Here is an 11,701-nt window from a genome sequence, read left to right as displayed (position 1 = left end):
TTCGCGGTTCACCTTTCGCGGGTTCAGTGCTTCGCGGGTCTAAAAAATATTCGGGGGCATTGTAGTTTCGCCGAGCGGCACGACGGGGCGCTGGAGCAGTTAGACGGCCGGCGTGCGCCGAAGAAGAGCGTGGGCGAAGAGGAGAGTGGACGAAGAAGAGCACGTTCCCCCGGACACGATCGGTGGCGACGTTTCGCGCGGTTCGGACCGTACCAGAGCTCCGGCCGGCGTGCGTGGCAGTTAAGCCGTAGAGGAGCACCTTCCCCGGGCACGGGCGGTTCCAAGCGGCCCCTAAGTTTAACCGAATGGAAGCTCCGCAGGAGGAGGGCATGCTCGCGTCACAGTAAGCCGAAGAGGAGCACCTTCCCCGGGCACGGGCGGTGCCAAGCGGCCCCTAAGTTTAACCGAATGGAAGCTCCGGGGGAGGAGGGCGGGCGTGTGTCACAGTGAAGCCGAATTGGAGCACCTCTTCTGCCCGGGCACGAGCGGAGCGCGAGGCTGTCAGTTATGAATGAATAAATGAATAAATAAATAAAGAATGCCACCTTTCATTTCACAGGGCACACCGGACGGCGTACCAGCAGGTAAAAGTCGGAGTAATTAAATAAATACAAAAAGAATGGTTGGGGAATAAAAAAATAATAAGTTTTAATAATAATTTGTTTTTTTTGTTATAACATGAATTTCACTCTCTGTCTCTCTCTCTCCCCCCGTATATATATATATATATATATATATATATATATATATATATATATATATATTTATATATTTATTATATATATTGTATATTTTTTTTAAGCATTTTTGAAGGTGCGCCGCTACTTCGCGGATTTTCAGTTTTTGCGGGTGGTCTCGGTCCCCATTAACCGCGATAACCGAGGGTTCACTGTACTCCATAAAATTTACAAAAAGCGAGGTGAAACACTCAACCAGGGCTGCTTTTTTGAACATTTCTCGAGGGCCATGGCGAGCCATTTCAAAAAAGCTGCACAACTAACGTATAAAATATTGATAAATTTGCTCGGCCTGATGTGTGTGTAAAGTTTCACGAGTTGTCGTTCATATTTAGAACCTCATAATCAGCTTTGTTTTATTGCCGAACAGTGCAATGCCACTCCCACAACTTTTCATGAAAAAGGACGAATTTCGTATTGTGACATCCTCATGGCCGAAACAGTCATCCGAGCATATATGAGGGCGACCTTGTTGAGTTGCACGGAGAAAAACATCCAAGAAAATAACTTGTATTAGCTTTTACCAGTTGGTGGCGCTACTACTACGATGAAAAATAAGTTGGTAGATGTCTTCAGGGCTTAAGTATCCTCAAATGTGTGCAACTTCGAGAAGATAGGATCACCTGAGTCATGTTGTTGGAGCTTTTGTTGCCACAGAGTACAATCGGACTTTTCAGCACCGTAATAGCCACGCCTTTTGCCAAAACGTCACAAAATTCGGCAGAGAGTAAGATCATTGTCTTGAGTCTTTTCTGACTAATTTTCAGTCGGATTCGTCGAAAGGGCACCGTGCAGTACGTGAAAATTAAAATAAAAACAAATTTTTGATTCCACTTGGCGGCACTGTGTGTATAACAAAATAATAACATTAAGATGTCTTCAGGTCGGGACGTTTTATTTACAGGTGAAGGTTTGGATTTTTAGGAGCATGTGCAGGGGAGTTATTAAGCATTCATTTATTTGTATTAGGTTCATTTTGTCTTCTTATTATTGATATTTGACTGATTCATTAAAAGCAGACAATTATGTTTTAGGTTAATTTTTTACCTGACATGTTTCGGCGAGTCTTTCGCCTTCTTCAGAGTGTCGCATGATGGTGTCTTGAGACCCGTCTTTATCAGCTGATGTTCCATGAGGGTGTGACTTACCTGTCAAAAAAATGAAAAATCAGAGCAGTAAAAGAACAAGCACAACATGAACATTACAAATCAGCAATCACTGACCACTGCAAAAGGGAAAACCACATCATGGACCGGGAGAAGGGCAGGGTCATCCGCACCGAAGAGAACAAACAACAGCGCTGGATCAGAGAGGCCATTGAGATCTGCAAGCGAGGCATAAAAACCATGAACAGAGACAAGGGAGCCTTCATCCTCTCTACCACCTGGAGCAGCATTTTGGCGGAGTGAACGGACAGCGGGGGGCGTGACTTGCCTTCATTCTTGTGACAGGCAAGTCACGCCCTCATGGAACATCAGCTGATAAAGACGGGCCACAAGACACCATCATGTGACACTCTGAAGAAGGCGAAAGACTTTCGTATTGTGACATCCTCAAGGCCTAAACACTCATCCGAGCAAATGTAAGGTAGATTTTGTTAACCTGCCCGGATAAAAAAATCAATGAAAATGATTTGTATTTGTTTTAACCAGTTGGTGGCGCTACCACTGCGATCAAAAATAAGTTGGCAGCCGTCTTCAGGGCCTGAATATCCTCAAAGTGAAAAATTTCGAGAAGATGGATCATCTGAATCATTTTGCAGGAACTTTTGTTGCCACGGAGAATAATCAGACTCTGCTGCACCGTAATAGCCACGCCCTTCGAAGGAAAGTCACAAAAATAGGGATAGAGTAAGATCAATGTCTTGAGTCTTTTCTAGCCAATTTTCAATCAGATTCGTTAAAAGGGCACCGTGCAGTACGTCAAAATGTAAAAAATGATATTGATTGGCGCAAGGTGTATCTTGTCAGTGTGCATGTATGTGTGCTCCAAAATCAAATTATGTCTTTCAGAATGTGTTTTTGCAATGGCGTCCCCTTGAACCCTCCAATCAATCAATCAAATTTTATTTATAAGAGCACTTTTCATACATAAAATGCGGCTCAAAGTGCTGTACAATAAAAACATCCAAATTACAACGAAAAACTAAAACCCATTCCACCCACTCAACATAAACACAAGACACATCCACATACACGCCTGAACTCGCACACACACAGAACACTCGCATTCACACAACTTAATAAACCATCTTAGTAGAAAGACAGGGTAAGGCACAGAGAAACCATATGAGAAAATGTACCCAGGGTAGGTCATCCGCGCTGAGAGGGATGACGGCTCACGCCCACAGGGAGCTGCGCCAACACACAGACCCCTAGCCCAGACTGACCGGGGTAGACCCTACACATAGTGCAGAGGGCCCCGGTCCGCCGGGCCTAAGGAGCCTCCGGGATGAAGCCCCCTGTGAGAAGGCCAGCCACACCTCCCAGCGCGGAGGCCCCCCTTGAGGAAACACTGGAGCTAAAATATATAAAAGAAAATGATAATGCTAAACAAAAAAGAAGCTAAAAATTAAAGGACAATAATATAAAAAGACGAAGCTAAAATATATAAGAAAAATTATGATACTAAAAGACAGAGAAGAAGCTAAAAATTAAAAGACAATAATATAAAATGACGCAGCTAAAATATATAAGAAAAATGATGATACTAAAAGACAAAGAAGCTAAAAAAAATTAAAGACAATGATAATATATAAAATGACAATCCTGAATTAAAAGACTAAGATAAATTATTTAAAAGCCAAACAAAAAAGGTGAGTCTTGAGCAGGGGTGGGCAATTATTTTTTCCATGGGGCCACATAAGAAACATTAAATATTGTGGAGGGCCGGGCCAAAAGGCTGAACTCAATTCTGCATAATATTAATTGTATTTCTTTTTTAAAAAGCAGTAAATAGCACTGTTTTGACAAGCTGGCATTAAAGTTAAGCAATGAAACTAAATACCAAATAAACTGAAAAAATGAGGTTGCCTTACAAAAATGTATTCATTCAAATTTCTCAACACAATGGTAGACAAAATATTAACATTTTTTACTATTTGTGACTCATATTAGTAAACATATTCTGTCACATTCACTTCAAAACACATTTTGAGTTCCATATACTGTTGAATAGTTGTGTAAAGGTTCTGAGCATTTTAAAGACATCACAATATTGTCTTTTTGCACCAAACATTAAGCAAGATACAACATATTGACTGTCACTGAACTGTGATTTTGAGAAAAAGTGTCCCAGTTCATTGTTATCTGGTGCCGTTTTTATATTTCTCTGCATGTTTCGTCTGGTAATGCCGACTCAAATTGTAGTCCTTCAACACGGCGATCTGCTCCCCGCAAACTAAACACACAGCTTTACCTCTAACTTCAGTAAATAAATACTTCGCTGTCCAATTTTTGTTGAAAATTCTACATTCGGCATCTACCTTTCTTTTTGTAGCCTGAGCGGACATTTTTGAGGACGAACGTTGTCTTGTTGTGATTCAATCGCGCGCATGTCTTGATAAACGCATTACGTCATTATGTGCGACGCACATTGTGCGGGAATAAAAAAAAAAAACAATTTCAGAATAAAAGCAGTGCAGCTTTCGCCCATGAATGAGGTGAAATTAAAAAGTATGTTTATTTTGAAATTTCCAATTAACATTACACTCGCGGTCAGAGTCAACCAAAGGTATGTGGCCCGGGCCATACAATGCCCAGGTCTGTCATACGGGCCAGTCAGTGCCACCCGGCGGGCCGGATGTGGCCCGCGGGCCGTGCAATGCCCAGGTCTGGTCTTGAGCCTCCTTTTAAAAATATCAACAGTCTCTGCGGACCTGATGTCCTCCGGCAGGCTATTCCATAGACGAGGACCAGAATGGCTGAATGCAGCCTCGCCATGTGTTCCAGTCCTCACCCGAGGAATAATTAACAGGCCGGTGCCAGAGGACCTCAGGGTCCGCGAGAATGGCCCAAGACCGTTAAGGCATTTAAAAACTAATTGAAGAACCTTAAAATCAATCCTGAAACACACGGGGAGCCAATGCAGCGATTTTAAAACTAAATCCAGTGCCCAATTTGGTATGTTTGCATCTCTATGTCCTATGTGGAGAATGTGCTTTGTCATATTTGTCCATGAAGTGCTGTCTGGCTTGTCATCAGTTTGTAATGTGCAGACTGAATATGTATGATGTGAATGTGAGTGTAGGTCATGAAAATACTATGTTCACACATTTATAAACTAAGTAATATAACTTTAGCATGTGAAAATAATATCATAAATCAGTAAAGACCATGACTACAATCAGTCATTCCTATGCGTAGTAGAATTAGAATTAGAATTAGAAATCCCTTTATTGTCATTGTACTCAAGTGTGCAACGAGATTAGAAGGCTCCCCTCTCCAGTGCAATACAACAATAAGACAGACAAATATATAAATTAGATTAATAAATAAGAGAGTGCAATGGAATTTAGTACAGAATAGGGTATATAAAAACACATCACGATGCTGTTCTGCAAGGTAAGGGTGTTCTCGTGTGTGTGTGAGAGTTCAGAATGGAGATGGCTCTCGGAAAGCAACTGTTTCTCAGTCTATTGGTCCTCGATTTGATGCATCTGTAGCGCCTGCCAGAGGGCAACAGGTCGAACAGGTGTGAGTTTGGGTGGGTATTGTCTTTGACGATGTTGAGAGCCCTTCTGAGGCACCGGGCGGTGTAGATGTCCGACAGTGAGGGGAGAGGGCAGCCAATAATCCTTTGCGCTGTTTTGACTGTCCTCTGGAGCCTCACTCTGTCGGCCTCAGTGCAGCCGCTGTACCAGGTGGAGACACAGTACGTCAACAGGCTCTCAATGGACGAGTGGTAGAAGGCTAGCAGCAGCTTCCTGTCCAGGTTGAATTTCCTGAGGACTCTCAGGAAGTGCAGACGCTGGTGGACCTTCTTTACCACTGCTGTGGTGTTGTGAGTCCAAGAAAGGTCGTCGGAGATCTGTACTCCCAGGAACTTGAACGTGTGGACCCTCTCCACACACACGCCTTCGATGCAGAGGGGGGGCGGCACCGTCTTGTTCCTCCTGAAGTCGACGACAATCTCCTTTGTTTTTGCAGTGTTAAGGTGCAGTCTGTTGTCCTTGCACCAAGCTGTCAGTCTCTTTACCTCCTCTCTGTAGGCTGTCTCGTCACCTTCCGAGATCAGACCGACCACTGTCGCGTCGTCAGCAAACTTGACGATGGTGTTGTTGCCATGGGCCGGGCTGCAGTCGTAGGTGTAGAGGGCGTATAGGAGAGGGCTCAGCACGCATCCTTGAGGGGAACCGGTGCTCAGCATGCAGGTGGAGGACGTGTAGGGGCCGAGCAACACAGTCTGGGGTCTGTTGGTCAGAAAGTCCTTAATCCAGATGCGTGTGAGGGCAGGGAGGCCGAGAATGTCAAGTTTGGCGACGTGGATGTCTGGGATGATTGTGTTGAATGCCAAGCTGTAGTCCACAAAGAGCATCCTTGCATAGCTCTGCTGTTGTTCCAGGTGGCCCAGCACAACATGCAGAGCAGTGTTGATGGCGTCCTCAGTGGATCTGTTAGCCCAGTATGCAAACTGGTAGGGGTCCAGAGTGGGAGGAAGGCAGTCCCTGATGTGCTGGAGAACCAGCCTCTCGAAGCACTTCATGATGACTGGTGTGAGAGCAACAGGACGGTAGTCATTCAGGTGGACGGCTGGTGACTTTTTGGGGACAGGAATAATGGTGGAAGTTTTCAAGCAGGAGGGGATGACTGCTTGAGCCAGGGAGCGGTTAAAGATCCTGCAGAATACATGTGACAGTTGGTGGGCACATGTTTTGAGGACCTTGCCTGGTATTCCGTCGGGTCCAGTAGCTTTCCTGGGGTTAACAGCCAGGAGCGCGCGCCTCACATCGTGTTCCTCTACGGTGAGTGGGGGGGGGTTGGAGCATGAAGTGCGGGGGTGTGACGGTTGGGGCGAGTCAAAGCGAGCAAAGAAGCAGTTAAGCTCCTCTGCCAGCGATGCACTCGGGTCTGCAGAGGTCGTGCTGCTGCCACGGAAGTTGGTGATGCTCCGTAGACCCTGCCACACCTCCCGTGGTCTGTTACTGGCAAGGTGGGCCTCCAGCCTCCCCTTGTAGGTTGCCTTGGCTAGCTTGATGCCTTTGCTCAGGTCAGCACGAGCCACCCTGTACTGGGCTTTGTCGCCTGACCTGAAGGCAGCGTCACGGGCCTTGAGGAGAGAGCGAACCCTGCTGGACATCCAGGGCTTCGCATTTGGGAAGGTCCGTATAGTCCTGTGTAGGGACACAGTTTCCATGCAGAACTTGATGTAGTCCACTACACAATGTGTGTAGACATCAAGGTCCTGATGATCAAAGAGGCCCCAGTTTGTGTCTTGAAAGCAGTCCTGTAATTCACTCATGGCGCCGTCACGCCAGGTTTTCACAGTCTTTGTGGTGGGCCTGAATCTGCGCCTGAGAGGGGTGTATGCAGGTGCGAGCTGCAAGGACAGGTGGTCTGACTGGCCGAGGGGGGCGAGTGGGAGGGCCCTGTATGCGTGCTTGATGTTCGAGTACACATGGTCGAGAGTGTTGTCTCCCCTCGTTGGGCACTTGACATGCTGGTGAAACTCTGGGAGTGCAGTCTTTAAATTGGCCTTATTAAAGTCTCCCGCTACTACGTGAACGCCATCAGGGTGGGCCCGCTGATGTTTATTGATGACGCACGCGAGTAGCGAGAGCGCCGTGCTAGTGCTAGCGTCGGGAGGGATGTAAACAGCTGTGACAATCACGACCGTTAGCTCCCTCGGGAGAAAATAAGGCCGGCATTTAACGGACATGAACTCGATGTCGGGGGAAGAGTGCTTCTCGACGATCGTGCTATCGCCGCACCAGTTCTCATGCACGTAAACACAGAGCCACCCCGCCCCGTCTCTTACCGGTGTCCCTTGTCCGATCCGCGCGATGTAGCGAGCGCCCGGCCAGCTGGATGCTAGCATCGGGGACGTCTGCGTGCAGCCAGGATTCCGTGACGACGATCACACTGCTGTCTCGCACATAGCGGTTTCCCAGGATTTGTAATCCCAGGTCGTCGATTTTGTGGACCACGGATCTGGCGTTGGTGAGGTACAGACTCGGCAGTGGTTGCCTATGGGGCTGCCGTCGCAGCCGTTCCAAGACACCGGACCTGCAGCCCCGCTTCTGCTTCCTCTCTCTGCGTCGCCTGCGCCACCTCCCGGTCCCGATGACAAGCCACGGTGAGCCGGGCAGCCTCGCCAGTTCGTCCGGAATTTTGCGATCATAGCATATTCAGTAAATATAAACCTGCTAAATTAAATAATTGACATTCTGTCCCATAAATGTTTAAAATGCCGGTAATTGCCATACAATCCTTCAAGGGTCGACGAGCGATGTTCGGGAGGAGGAGCAGTGGTGGTGGTGCGTTTCCCTCGGGCATGTGTCGGTAAATCCAGCGGAGTTCAGCGGCAGTGGATTGAAGTTGTCCTGACACAGGTTGATGACATGACAGGAACAGGCAGAAGTGCGAGAAGCAGACTGGCCTGCGGGTCCACATGGCAGACAGGTGCTAACTTTGATAGGTAAGCTAAACTTTAGCCACAGTAGACGCGTCAGCGACTATGCAATCGGTGGGTGGCATTCATGAGAATCGGGATCGCTCAACATACAGATAATAATAAATAAAATCACTGTAACTGGAGGGATTGTAAACTGCTAAAGCAGGTACAACAAGCGGATCCAAAAAATTTCTGAGAGTTACCGGTGAGCAGTGGCAGCCAAACGTGCCAGCGTCCACTCAACCGGGAGTTGATTCAATATTCACAATATTTTATTATTTTGTCGTACAGTTGTTTAAAAATGGCTCGCTATCGCCCCCTAGAAAAAAAAAACAACAAAAAAAAACAGCCCCCTGTTTCACCAAACTGAAAATTTGATGAAGTGTGTACAAAGCCAAGACCTAATAAAAAGTCTCATGGAGCCGTATGCTAAATTGAACAGGAAGTCGGCCATTCTAAATTTATCAGAATCCGAAATCCTTTTATTGTCATTGTACAGTGTGCAACAAGATTAGGGAGCTCCCCTCTCCAGTGCAATACAACAATAATTTAATCAAATATATAAATTAGATAAGAGAATAAATATTGTGATGGAAAATAGTATGAAATTGGAGAAATACAACACAATACGTCGCTGTTCAGCAAGGTAAGGGTGGTCGTGTGTGTGTGCATGTGTGTGAGAGTTCAGAATGGTGATGGCTCTCGGAAAGAAAATGTTTTTCAGTCTATTAGTCTTTGATTTGATGCACCTGTAGTGCCTGCCAACAAATTTACTTCAAACATTGACGAGGCTTTGAAAACAAAAGCTGCTCTAACTTTAACTACAAGCAAATTCCTCTTGAAGATTCCTCACGTTATTTCTCTGAAATATTTCACATTTCCAACGTGCCAGTACCCCAACGTTGTCCGGGTGGCGAGGGCCCTTTATAGCTGCTCGCAGCTCTAGTTTTTAATTAATTTTTTTAAATCAATGGTGATGACAGTGAAATATGTCTTGTCTGGTATCATGATAGCTGGAGGATATTTTGTCATGATATTTTAGTCAGGCCTGATAACAGTGATGTATGCTGATTTAAGGCTACTTTTATTTTGAAATGCCGTATCACATTTTGGTGGGACCGCATTTGATGGACAACTGGGGTTGTCTAGTGTCCCCCAAAATGGGTCTGATATCACGATAGCTCGAGGGTATTTTGAAATGATTATTTTAAAATCAGTGTTGATGACAATGAAATGTGCATATTTCAGGTGGGTTTTTTTTTATTGTGAAATTACACATCAGATTTTGATGGGACCATTTTTGATGAACAGCTGGGGTCGTCTAGTGTCCAACAAAACTAGTCTGGTATTACGACAGCTCCAGCTCTTTTATTTTAAAATGCCTCCTTACATTTTGATGGGACTACTTTTGGTGGAAAGCTGTGTTGTCTTGTGTCCTCCAAACCTGGTTTGGTATCACCATAGCTAGAGGATATTTTTTAATGAAATTTTAAAGTCAGGCATGATGACAGTGAAATGTGCAGATTTCAGGCAACTTTTAGTTTGAAATTACAAATTAGATTTCGATGGGACCACTTTTTATGGACAGCTGGGGTAGTCTCGTGTCCCACAAAACTGGTCTGGTATCACGATAGCTCGAGCTATTTTTTTTTTTAACTCAGTGGTGATGACCGTGAAATAAGCGAATTTCAGGCTACTTTTATTTTGAAGTGCCACATCACATTTTGATGTGACCACTTTTGGTGGACAGCTGGTGTGGTCTAGTATCCCCAATCCTGGTTTGGTATCACGATAGTTTGAGGATATTTTTTAAAGATTTTTCTTTTAAATCAGTGTTGATCACAGTGCATATTTCAGGTGATTTTTTTATTTTTAAATGCCACATCAAATTTTGAAGTGACCACTTTTTGTGGACAACTGGGGTGGTCTGGTGTCCCGCAGAACTTGTCTGGTATCACGATAGCTTGAGGATTTTGTAATGATTTTAATTTTTTTAATCATTGGTGACGACAGACAAATAAGCAAATTTTCACGCTTTTATTTTTAAATATCCCATCAGATTTTGATGGGACCACATTTGTTTTTACGGTTCCGTCACCACGCGAGTGGCTACCTGCTAAAGCAGCACGGCTCACTATTTGAGCCTTTTTCGCGTGTTTTTTCCTTTACCCAGTTTTATTTATTTTACCTCATCGCAGCAATGGACATCCAAATTGCGGTGGTTTTATTGCTGCTGGGGGCTGTTTTTTGCGTGATCGTGTCCGGAGATGTCACTGGGAGCTACGGATCAATCGTTTACACAAGAGATCAGCTGTTAGCACTTCGTGCTAACCCCGTGCCGACTCCCGGAGCGAGACCCGATATCCCCCACGAGTTGAGGAGGAAGAGACGGGGGATGTCGCGCGGGGGCGAAACGCCAGGCAAAGAGGAGGCGTGACCACCCCGTCCTCCTGTCCGTTTTTATGGGAAATGTTAGATACCTTCCCAAGAAAATGGACGCGGCACGAGAGGAACTTCCAATGAGCTAGCTTGCTGATGTTCACGGATTCATGGCTAACAGACCTAACGCCGGACACCGTCGTGGAATTTGACGGCTTCCAAATACTACTTGCGGACAGGACACTGGAAAGCGGTAAGAGGAAAGAGGAGGGCTGGCTGTGTTTGTTAATGATAGATAGTGTAACCCTAGGCACATCACAGCTAAGGAGCAACTTTCCAGTCGGGACAATGAGCTGCTAGCTGTTAGCATGCGTCCATACTTGACAAGCATCGCGAGTTAACAAGGACGTGCACGTAACAGGTGCGTGAGTAAACTGCTTAAAACTTTGATCGTCATTCAGCTGACCTACAAATTGAGACGCTACAGTCAGTTTGACGTTTTTGTTTGCTTGATTGTGGATTGACATGGAGGAACAAGACAGTGGAAAGCGGACATTAAAAATGACGGAGAAAAGCTGTAGAAGATCACAAGCCTAAACGGATGCAGGCACGCAGGTGCAAATTTGCTCAATTGACCTCCATGCAACGTCAAATTGAACAATTGATGGAGGATGATGCAAATGTTGACGCTGTAAAAAACTGAGCTTCGTGTTTGCTTTAGCGGCATGGAGCAAGAATTTGTGGACCTCAATTCCGGTGTGCAAAATTTAAAGACTGAAGAGGATTTTGCCGATGACCAAAATAACTGGTTTGATCCAAAAAATGTAATTAATGGAAATGTGAGCAATGGAAGAAGGACGTTTTGAAACGTGCAGAGGAAGGATGCAATAAACAAATATCACCTGATGATAGTAGATCTGCATCAACTAACTACACCCATAGAAGTAGAAGTAAAGAATCTAACAGACAGAAGC

Source organism: Idiotropiscis lumnitzeri, unplaced genomic scaffold (genome assembly GCF_059441095.1).
Source record: "Idiotropiscis lumnitzeri isolate Australia: NSW breed Sydney's pygmy pipehorse unplaced genomic scaffold, RoL_Ilum_1.0 HiC_scaffold_63, whole genome shotgun sequence".
NCBI classification, from domain to species: Eukaryota; Metazoa; Chordata; class Actinopteri; order Syngnathiformes; family Syngnathidae; genus Idiotropiscis; species Idiotropiscis lumnitzeri.
This window is presented reverse-complemented; position numbering follows the sequence as displayed.